The 10,597-nt window shown below is 43.5% G+C and overlaps 1 protein-coding gene across 4 annotated transcripts in view; it reads left to right on the top strand.

Annotated features, from left to right (window-relative positions):
• Positions 1-3,232: 3,232 nt before the first annotated feature.
• Positions 3,233-10,597, top strand: part of MSI2 (musashi RNA binding protein 2) — a 451,089-nt gene continuing 443,724 nt past the window's right edge. The window contains exon 1 of one of the 4 annotated variants that reach the window (XM_083587782.1): positions 3,233-3,664. The gene's annotated coding sequence lies outside the window, so the exon portion shown is untranslated. The remainder of the gene's footprint in view (positions 3,665-10,597) is intronic. The other 3 variants (XM_083587795.1, XM_083587794.1, XM_083587820.1) reach the window with 3 other exon arrangements.

Genomic DNA, 10,597 nt, shown 5'->3' with positions numbered 1-10,597 from the left:
TGCTTCGTGTCAGCTGGTCTGTTGCGATTTCTTCACAATGTCTGGTTGTTGCAGTGGGCGGATGGTATAAGAACTACTGGCCCAACTCATGTTGCCTGGAGCCTACAGTATTACGGTTCGCCTTTTCAGAGTGGAATAATGGGATGTTCATAAACCTCACAATACATGACTGACGGATTGTGTTTATCCTGCTAGAGGCCACACAGGCCTGGTCAGTCAGATACACATCACCCAGACCACACTGTGACAAGGAGAGAGAGTGGTTGCATTGATGCGCCGGATGCAGGGAAGCAAATTACCCTATATCCTCTAGTAGACAGGTGGTGATATTGCTAGATTCCAGCACCCATCATCCCTTACTGCTGGGCACTGGATTCTAATAACATTGGGAGAGCTACAGATTGACCAATCTTGTTGTAAAGTCTCTTCCTTTCTAACAGGGATGGGGAAACACGATAGACTTCAGTTGCCATCAGCCTTAGGTAGCTCGGCCAACTGTCAGGGCTGATGGGTATTGAAGTCCAACAACAACTTGAAGACCACACAGGTTACCCCTCCCAGCTTTGAAGGTGTGAAATTAGCAATATACTTGGCGGTTAAGAAGTGCATTGCAGCCATGGTTACAAGGCATGCAGAATGTGGTACCCAGAGAGGGATATGTGAATGCATGTTCATCTCACTAAAGTAGCTTCCTGCTTCTCCATCTTGCTTGGTGTTAGCAACTTGCTGGCACCAGTTCTGCAGTCTCTTTCCTATCACTTTGCTTCCCTGATTCTAGAGTTGCCAGGCACCGAACTTTTTTTGCACTTTAAAAATGAGAACAGATCACCCATGTTTTCTAGTGTCTCCACCCCACCCAAATGGCTGCAGGCCTAAGATGATAATTCTTAGGAATCTGACCCCTGTGCACACTAATCCGGGAGTAAGCTCAGCTGAACATGAGTGGTATTTCTGCATCTAGAACATGCAAGAATCTGGCCAGATTAAGATTGGTTGAAGCCTTGGAGATTACTAAATTGAGCTGGAGGAACAGAAAATTGGCATTGTAAATTACTTATAAGTAATTTACCCTTAATGGGAAATAAGGGTAAAGAATATGTTATTTATAATATGATAGAAAATAGAGAAAGATGGAAAGGATTTGCTGAAACAAGTACTAGAAGTGGGATACGAAAAGGGAGGTGTGAGGAAGTCGAGGAAATAAGGGAATGAAGGACAGAGTATGGAAAAGGAGGGATGTTTTTAAATTGTTTTTGTTTTGCTTTATTTATGTGTCTAGTTTAATGGGTTTAGGTTGGGTTTGTATTGTTTATATATTGTATTGTATTTTTGCTTTTCTTCTGTTTTCTTTTCTTTTCTTTTCTCTTTTTTCTCTTTTTCTCTTTTTCTTCTACTTTTTTGTAACTTTTAAAAGTAATAAATATTATCTTTAAAAAAAAAGAAAATTGGCATTGTATCCAACTCTGGCCCCAGCAGCACTATACATTTAAAGCAGTATCATACCACTTGAAACAGTCATGGCTTCCTGCAAAGAATCCTGGGAACTTGTTAAGGGTGCTGAGATTTGTTAGGGGACCCCTATTCACCTCAAAAGAGCTTACAGTTCCCAAAGTTTTTCAGGAAGAGGGATTTATTGTTAAACTACTCAAGACCTGAAATTCTGAGAGGCAAATAAGGGACTTTTAGCAATTCTGCACCCTTAAGAAACTATACTTCCTAGGATTCTTTGGGGGAAGAAGTCATGACACTTCAAAGTAGTATAAATGTGTGGTTCAGATGAGGGTCTTAAGTTCTATCCAGAATGGACCCATTGAAATTGATAGGCCTGAGTTGGTCGTGTCCATTAATTTAAATGAGTCTACACTCTGGGTAGGGACGCGGGTGGCGTTGTGGGTAAAACCTCAGCGCCTAGGACTTGCCGATCGTCAGGTCGGCAGTTCGAATCCCCGCGGCGGGGTGCGCTCCCGTTGCTCGGTCCCAGCGCCTGCCAACCTAGCAGTTAAAAAGCACCCTCGGGTGCAAGTAGATAAATAGGGACCGCTTACTAGCGGGAAGGTAAACGGCGTTTCTGTGTGCTGCGCTGGCTCGCCAGATGCAGCCTGTCACGCTGGCCACGTGACCCGGAAGTGTCTGCGGACTGCGCTGGCCCCCGGCCTCTTAAGCGAGATGGGCGCGCAACCCCAGAGTCGGACATGACTGGCCCGTACGGGCAGGGGTACCTTTACCTTTACACTCTGGGTAGGGCTAACAGCTACATCCCATGGTCCTTTGCAGTGCAAAGATTCTGGTTAAAGGAACCAACATTGGATGCCTATGATATGAGGACGCGTCTCCACAACATCCATGTAAGGTAGGTTAGGATGAGAGCCAGTGACTGGCCTAAGGTGGGAAGCGAGGAAAAGTGAGCTGCGTGAGTTTAAAATGTGAAACTGCACAGGCTCAGAATATTTGCTTCATCTTAAGCTTGGCAAGAATGATGTTTGTTTGTGTTTTCCTGCCAGTTGTGAAATGCCAGCCTCCATCGGCCCTGTATGTATGTGGGGGGGGGGGGGAGGAACACTTGTCCCCCACCCCCAAAAGCGCACTGTCAGCAGCTGTCAATCAAAAGTCCAGCCATTTTGAATTCTGCACTTAATGGTTTTATGCTGCATTTGGAGGTTTATTTTGTGGCCTCATAGCGCTGAGGTGTTGCCTTCAAATCCAGCCCTTCTGACGCCATTTGATTTACTAAAATGCTTATTCTGATGTATGGAAATCAGGGAATTGAAGTTCCCGTTAGCAAGGACCCTAGAAAGATGGCTTCCAAACTTCTTAGCAAGGGAATAACAGGCTTCTGGTTCCAAAAAGGGAAAAAAACAACAACTCCTGGACCTAGAAACTCCTGAAAAAAGGAGGCCTGACTTGTCCAGTGTTCAGTACTGACCCAATCCATGCTGTTCTTTAAAAAAACCTTATCTCACCACTTTTAACAGCCAAGGTTTCCCCCAAATGATCCTAAGAACTGGATTTTTTAAAGGGTGCTGAGAGATGCAGGGTAACCCCTATTTTCACTCGCAGAGTGGTTTGACAATAAATCCCTCTTCCCAGTGAAATCTGGGAATTGCAGCTTGTATGTGACAGCACTCACTGGTACAAAGTACCAGCACACCTTTCTTGTTTTGCTGCCTGTGGCAGCCATTTTGTACTCAGCACTTGAGTACTGGCGCCTCCTTTTTATATATATACCCAACAAGGCATTGCTCTTGACAACTCTCAGCGCTCTTCGCAGACTACAGGTTCCCAGAATCCTTTGTGGAAAGGCATGGCAAAAGTGCATTGAACATAAAGGGTGCAAATATGGCCAGCGTTTCCGTTCGACACCCTATATAGAGAGAGAACAAATCAAGTTTACATTTGCCTAAAGCCCTAAATAATACCCTGACCCAGGCAGCATACGCTACCTTCCACAACTTAAGTTTGGATTTTCGCCCCCTCATGGGCCTGAGCTTGCCTGTAGCTGCCTAGTTTCTGGCTCCTCCTTCCACCTCCGTCCTTCCAGTTACCAAGGCCGCTCTGGCTCTCAGCCATCCTCCATTCCCAACCCAAGCTGAGGAGATGATCGGCCCGTCAGCCTTCAAACAGCCATCTTCTCCTGCTCCACTTTAGAGGCCAGCCTAGGCAGCAGGTAAGCAAGGCCGAGGGGGGGGGGACAAGGTGGTTGTGTTCAAGCTGGAAGGATCAAACTACTGGAGAGTTTCAGGCCTGAGAGAAGCCAGAGGAGAGTGTGGGATGAGGCCATTTTGGCTGAGTTGTCATGTAGCCCCTGCTACAGAGCAAACCTCCACAGGGTTAGGTCCTTCTATACCCAGAAGGGTCGCTGTGGCCTGCAGGAGAGTTTCTCCTTCAACTCCTAAAGATTTCAGAAGCCATCGTTATAAGAATTTGAAGGTCTCAAATATAGAATAAAGGTTCATAAATGTACAAGGCAAACACACATGCATAAGTAAGTAAATAAGTATATAAGCCATGGGTCTGCAATAGTACAGGAGAGCAATCCTGAAGCCATTTTGGACTCTCCCAAATTTACCTCAAATATTTCTCTGCAAGGAGGAAGGAAATGGGAAAAGCTTTCCGATGGTCTTTGGAGGGTAGGGGGTTACACCTCCCTTTTTGAATGCAGCTTGGCAAGTATCTGTTAAGCTGAGCAAACTATCAATATGTGAGAGAGATTCAGGAACTAAAGGCTCAAAGGAATAGCCAGGCTATCCAGAAAATGCAATCAAGTAAGGCATTATCAGGTATCCTGGCAGACAGGAGAGAAGCAACACTCTCAAATTTCTGCTGGAGATGTTGGGGGGGTGTGTTGGGCTACAGGGTGGACAGTATCCAAAGTCTTTTTAGGGGCTTGAGCACCATTGTTCTGGGTCTCTCCTACCTCCTTGCAAGGATGGGGGGGGGGGAACTCTGTTGCAACAGAAAAAAAGATCTGCCTTGTTTCCTATGGATCTTGCCTCCATCCACTCATCTCTGACCGATCATGGACATAGGGCACTCAGTCCCTTGGGGAGTTGGGCATCAAAAGCCAACCCCCATATTTTTTCTGTAACACTTGCTATTTTATGTAACAGCATTCCTATCAAGATACGACCCATGCCAACTTTCTGCACTTTCCGTTAACAATTGAATACGTTTTTGTGTGTGACAATCTTTCCCAGTGGGATGAATGGGCCTCTGCCATGGGTGGCTAGTTATATGTACTGTGTGGTTTTTAAAATACATTTGCTATTGTTTCCTGTAGTGTTTTTAACTTTCTTTTAGCTGCTTTTATTATGTTTCGTACATTGCCTTGAAATATATATGTGGAAGGCAATTAATAGAGAGGAGGGGCAGGCATCTGCCATGGGTCCATTGATAATAGCTCCTTGGATCTGTTCTTCTCCACCCATTGCACCTTGCAGACAAAAGATGAAATCTCATTCGTTTATCAAATCTCTCCAGAAATCTGAATGTAAGGCTGTTTCCCTTTAACTAGGATGCATGTTAATTCCCTGCAGTTGCAGCTGACTCCAGCTGCTTTCTATCAGAGTCCCTACCAGCAGCCTCTGTGGAATTGGGGCCCTGATTCTGCACCCAAGTAAGTAAGAAACACAGGGTACTCTAGGGCTCATTTGCAGCCCTTGTGGGGTTTGGGGGAGCGTGGTGGTTTGATGGAAAAAGCATTAGCCAAGTGAGGGAGTGGAGGAAGCAAAAGACAAGACTTTTGAAGTTCCTGTGAAAGGGTGCACAGTTCTGACTCCCATTGATATGGCTCAGCTGGATACCTGTCAGTAGATGGCGATGCAGCACAAGCTACCAAATACTAGTCCCATGCGTTTTAGTCTGAGATAACTGAGAGTAGCAGTGGGCTGCTATTTCACTCTGTGGCTGTTTCTCCACCTTTCCCCACTCCAAGGTGCTTCGTTAGACTCCTGAGAAAGTTTGCTGCTTAAACCTGTAACACTTCTAATTTGAAAACAGCATGGCAAGCAATACTAGAGAATTATGAAACATGCTTTTTTTGTATTAGCTGATCAAAATAAAAGGGGTTCTAGATATTTTTAAGTTTATTTATTTAAAAACATTTCTAAACCACTTACTATTATTATTTTAACCTCTAAGTAGTATGCAAAAATACAACAGCACCAAAACAAACAAACAAACAAAATTCCTTCCAGTAGCACCTTAGAGACCAACTAAATTTGTTATTGGTATGAGCTTTCGTGTGCATGCGCACTTCTTCAGATACCAAAACAATAAAACAGCATTATTAAAAAAGGGAATTCAGTAACAAGAAGATCCAACTTTACAGTTCAGGGGAAGACTGACTTTGGTATGATGTGTAATGTGCAAGACATTTGAAGCAGCTAACAGTTGCTGCTTCATGTGTGGAAGTAACAGGGCATTCCACAGTTTGTGGGCAAAGGCAGAAAACACCTGTTTTCAGGTTATAATCTACAGGGTGATAATCTATAGGGTGTGGTGTCACAAGTAAAATTTCCCCAGATGATCTAAGTGATTTTATAGGTCTATATAGGGGCAGGTGGTCTTTTGGGTAACTTGGTACCAAGGTCTTCAGGTGTTATATATGAGTAACAAGACTATGCAAATGGTCTGTTAGCTGACTGATAGGCAGTGTTATTTGTACTTGCACCATCCTCTTCATTCTGTTCCTTATTTGGGACCCAATTTCTTATTCTTTCCCGCATCTATGGCTATAGCTTCCACTTTTCTAATGATGATCATTTACATGTCTATTCGTTTTATGCACTGTTTTGGGAGTCATACAATACTTTTTTAAGTGTTGGCCTAGCTGAAGGTGATTTGTTCTTGGCTTCAGGTAGCAAAATGTTTTGGGCAGGCACTGTCTTCTGTCTAGGGTTGCGCATCTTTCTATATTTGCAACTTCACAGACAAGATCGAATGAAACTACAGTGATACCTTGGTTTAAGAACAGCTTAGTTTATGAACAACTTGGATTAAGAACGCTGCAAACCCAGAAGTAGGTGTTTTGGTTTGTGAACTTTGCCTTGGAAGCAGAACATGTTTTGCTTCCTGTTGAGTGTGTTCCATTTGTAAATTGAGTCCCCCCGCTGCTATGGGAAAGCATGCCTTGGTTTAAGAACAGACTTCCAGAACGTATTAAGTTCATAAACCAAGGTACCACTGTGTGCTGTTAATTCCCTTTTTTTAAAGCATCACTTGTGTTTATTCTTTTTATAGAGTAGCCACAGGCAAATGTACCTTTTAGCTCCTCTCCCCTGGCCAGTGATCTAAGTTTCCTTTGGGGGTGAGCTGTAGTATCTGCTTTGCATGCAGAAGGTCCCAGGTTCAATCGCGGCTTCTCCAGATAGGGCTGGCAGAGACCTCTTGTCTACAACCCTAGAGAGCTGCTGCCAGTCAGTGCAGATTACACTAACATAGATGGATCAAAGGCACATGTGCCTGTGCTTAAAGAAAATAAAAACGGGAATTGTTCAAAATGGTCTGGCTTTCTCCCAGACTACTATATCAGATAGCAGTCTGGTTTGAATGTAATGCTAACCTGTAGTTTTAACTTTGCAAGAATCAGCTTGTTCAAACTTCTGGCTCACGTGCTTTTTTGCCTGCTGCCCCAGTTCTGCTGCGGCCATGAGGAGATTAGGAGTATCCGCTTCCTGGTTTAAAATAATCGGAATTTCTCATTGCATTTGTACTGGGAACGTGGACTACTTTTAAACAATGATTTGTTGAAACAAGACAGGATCACAGTGAATGCTTTGCTCCTCGCTTGTTTCAGCTGCGTGTAAGACGACTCAAGAAATCTGGCGTATATAAAATCTTGACGTGCATTTTTTCTTACACAGTTGAAAAAAATATATAGATTCATTCTAGGAGTTTCTTTTACAAAATAAAAAGATTCAGGAAAGTATTTTTTGTTGCAATAAAGGAAGAGGGTGCAGTTTGTATGTATAAGCTGTATTGCAACTTATTTTTATAATAGGCAATTTGGTTTTGTCCAATGCTAGTACTATTCAGAGAGTAATGGACATGAGTAACCTCAGTCTAGCCATTTCAGTAGGTCTACTCTGATGAAAAGTCAGTTGGATATAATTCTCTGGGGGCAAAGTGTCAAAGTTTTGTTTGCTACTAAACTAAAGGCCGGTTTCCTTAAAAGGAAACAAGATGGGTTCAGATAGTTTGCTTTACTTCAGAAATTTTTAACGCTGTTTCTGATTCATTTTTTTCCTGAGACCTGTGTGTATAGGGTGGTATACAAATTTAATAAATGATAATAATTTTAGAGACTTTTGTATTACTCCCCCCTGAAATGAGTGTACAGTGGTACCTTGGTTTAAGAACAGCTTAGTTTATGAACAACTTGGATTAAGAACGCTGCAAACCCAGAAGGAGGTGTTTTGGTTTGTGAACTTTGCCTTGGAATAAGAACATGTTTTGCTTCCTGTTGAGTGTGTTCCATTTGTAAATTGAGTCCTCCGCCGCTATGGGAAAGCAAGCCTTGGTTTAAGAACACTTTGGTTTAAGAACGGACTTCCTGAACAGATTAAGTTCATAAACCAAGGTACCACTGTACATTTTACTCTTGTGCAGTAGGCTGGTTTCTACACACACACACTTCTGTCTTCCATCGAGGCAAGCAAGAGGCATTATCAGACCTCCAAGGACATATTCCAGCCTGGCAAAAAGACTCAAGGAAGATACAAAGAAAGGCTGGTGAGGTGTGTGTCCTGGGGGGAGAGTCGTAGGGTTTGTATAGAAAGACTTGGATTTGGGTCCAGGCCTGAGATTCCCCATCCCTGTCATGGAGATGAATGAGATTGAATTTCCATTCACTTCAAGCAGACTTACACTAGTAAACTTGGCAAGGAATCCCCCACCCACTATATTTATTGATAATCTTGGAGCAGATATTTATTTTGCCTCCCCCCCCCAATGTTTGATGCTGAAATGTCTTCAATGCTACCGTTGAACTCATGCTTGCAGAAAAAACAACCGCTCACCTACATTTTGGTTCTTCTGAAGTGCCATAAGAATAATAGTAATGATAAATTAAATGGTATCTTTATTTTCTTTCCCTGTTCCCTCCCAGCCTATTTATATCTTAGACATAGGCCAGGGTCTGCAAGCATTTGCATCAGTGTTTTGACACTGACAAAAACGCCACTTGAAAGGAAGCTATTGAGGCTCTAAAGGCATAATGCATCACAAAAAACTTTTTCTCCCCTTTGGGATATGACATGTACAGGTTAGTTTGATTTATATCTGTCAGCTAAGGAAGGAAGGAATCTAAAAGTTAGCATCACTTAAGAAGGAAAGGACAAAGGAAGAAGCAGAAGCAAGTAGAGATTTCTGAGTTCAAACTTGGCTTGTGCCACCAGGATAACAGTTTGCAAACATGATTGACCCTGTGTTTGGTAATTCGGTGTTGCTTTAAATTCCTGGGCAAAACCGGCCCTAACATTGGGCAGAGTGAAGCAACTGCCTCAGGCAGCAAATGTCAGAGAGCAAGGAGTGGCTGTGAGGTTTTGGAGGAGAGTGTGCTCCAACATTTGTCACCTGAGGCGGTTGCCTCAGTCTGCCCAAGGCTAGGGCTGGCCTTGCCCTTTTGTAGCCTGCCCTACACTCTCAAAGCTAGCTTGCTGCCCCTATGGTAGTCAGTGTCGAAATTAGATTCAATTGCCGCTCTGGTTGGCTTCTGAACGAGGAATTTGGAGGGGATGGAATCAGGTCCTTTGCCTCAGGTATCAAAATGCCTTGGGCCACCCCTGTTTTGAGCGGCGAGGGGTGGGGGAGAACACTGGCCACACCTGAACTATACATTTAAAGCATTATGGTACCATTTTAAAAAGCCATTGTGTCCCCAAATCCTGGGAGCTGTAATTTGTTAAGGGTGCAAGAGTCCCCTGATCCCTGCTCTCTTCATAGAGCTACAATTTCCAGAGTGATTAAATAATCAACCTGTCTTCTCAGGGAAATCCAAGAATTATACCTCTGTGAGAGGAATAGGGGTTGCCTGGCAACTCATAGTGCCCTTTATAAACTACAGTTCCCAGGATTCTTTGGGGTGTGTTCAATGACTGTTTAAAGTTGTATGGCACTCCTTTAAATGTATGTTGCTGATGTGGCAACTCTTCCCTTGACTCTGTTTTATGTCTGCCCACCAATTAAAAGGGTCCCCCCGCCAGCTGATTGTGTCTTGCTTTTAATCAATTAATTAACCAAGTTAAAGCAAACATTTCAGCAGCTCAGTAGCAGGGATGCTTGGAAGCCCTTTAATGAAGACAACAGTTCCTTATGGTTAAGTAGTAGAAGCAAATATTTGTTTCTGCTCAGAAGAGCATCATAAATGGAGGTCCGGCCGCAGCCACTTAGGCTGGCAAGATTATCAGGTTTCAAGGTTTTCCTTCGAGGTGCAAACGCGGCCAGTTTCTAGTTTGGCCATCTTTGCATAAGGAAACACTTGTCAACTAAGTTTTCAGGTGTGAGGATGAGGAATAATAGACTACGACATGTGCCAAGGCCCTCCATCACATGGTTCTTCAAATCTAATGTAGACTTTGTATCCAAAGAACCACATCCATTTCAAAGGATGACTTTGTTTCAGTTAACATATCCCTAGTTTCGCCATCCCTATTTGTATCACACTCCGTCCTCCAATTGTGATGGTCCCTTTTTTCTCACTGTAGTACTAATAATGCCATTACAGACCTCACCAGTTGTCCTGTTTTATTGTGCATGTGCTCATGATGATATTGGGGCAATTACACGCAATCCCGGTTTCAATACTGTTGGCGGTCAACATACTACTTTGTGCGTGTCTTGTGGATTCCTGCTTTTTGCACACAAGTGTTTGTATTTTTGTTCACTTTTTGTTGCACTATAGAGAACATGAGGCGAGTCCTGCTGGATCAGGCCAGCAGCCCATCTAGTCCAGCATCCTGTTCTCACAGTGGCCAACCAGGTGCCCCTAGGGGAAATCCACAATCCTGAGCCCAAGAGTGTTCTCCTCACTGGTGGCTTCCAGCAACTGGTTTTCAGAATTATTACTGCCTCTGACCATGGAGGCAAAACATAATCATCA

This window comes from Podarcis filfolensis (genome assembly GCF_964270895.1).
Source record: "Podarcis filfolensis genome assembly, chromosome: 15".
NCBI classification, from domain to species: domain Eukaryota; kingdom Metazoa; phylum Chordata; class Lepidosauria; order Squamata; family Lacertidae; genus Podarcis; species Podarcis filfolensis.
The sequence above is the reverse complement of the archived record's forward strand: the minus strand, read 5'-3'. Positions and strand labels throughout refer to the sequence as shown.